Genomic DNA, 666 nt, shown 5'->3' on the forward strand with positions numbered 1-666 from the left:
ATGGGGGTGGGAGGGGATATGGGGGATGTAGGGGGGTATGGGGCACACGGGGGGGTATGGAGGATATGCAGGGATATGGGGGGGATATGGGAGTAGGGGAGTATAAGGAGTGTGGGGGATATGGGGGACATGGGAGGGTATGGAGGATATGGAGAGTATGGGGGCCATGGGGGGTGTGGGGAAGAGGGGGAGTATGGGGGACATGGGGGTGTGGTGGGATATGGGAGGGTATGGGGTATATGGGGAGTATGGGGGGATATGGGGGACATGGGAAGGTATGGGGTATATGGGGAGTATGGGGGGATATGGGGGACATGAGGGGATATGGGGGACATGGGGAACCCCCACCCCACATTGGCCACGTGCTCCCAGAGGCTCCGCCCCCAACCCTTAGCCCCGCCCCTTCCCCAAAGCACTGTTCATATTGCCCTGCCCCTCCTTAGCCCCGCCCACCCTGTCTATAGCCACGCCTCCTTCGACCACGCCTATTATCCAAGCCACGCCCCCTTTTCGGCTAAGCCCCGCCTCCCGCCGCCCCCCTCCCTTAAAGCGCCCCGGGGGATTGGAACAGCGCCGCGCATCGAGCCAAAAGCCGAACCCCGCGCTGCCTCCCCCGCCCCGCTCCGCGCCCCCCATTCCGCTCCCCACCGGTCGACCTCCGCCGCC

The sequence above is a fragment of the Meleagris gallopavo genome, chromosome 18, assembly GCF_000146605.3.
Source record: "Meleagris gallopavo isolate NT-WF06-2002-E0010 breed Aviagen turkey brand Nicholas breeding stock chromosome 18, Turkey_5.1, whole genome shotgun sequence".
Lineage (NCBI taxonomy): Eukaryota > Metazoa > Chordata > Aves > Galliformes > Phasianidae > Meleagris > Meleagris gallopavo.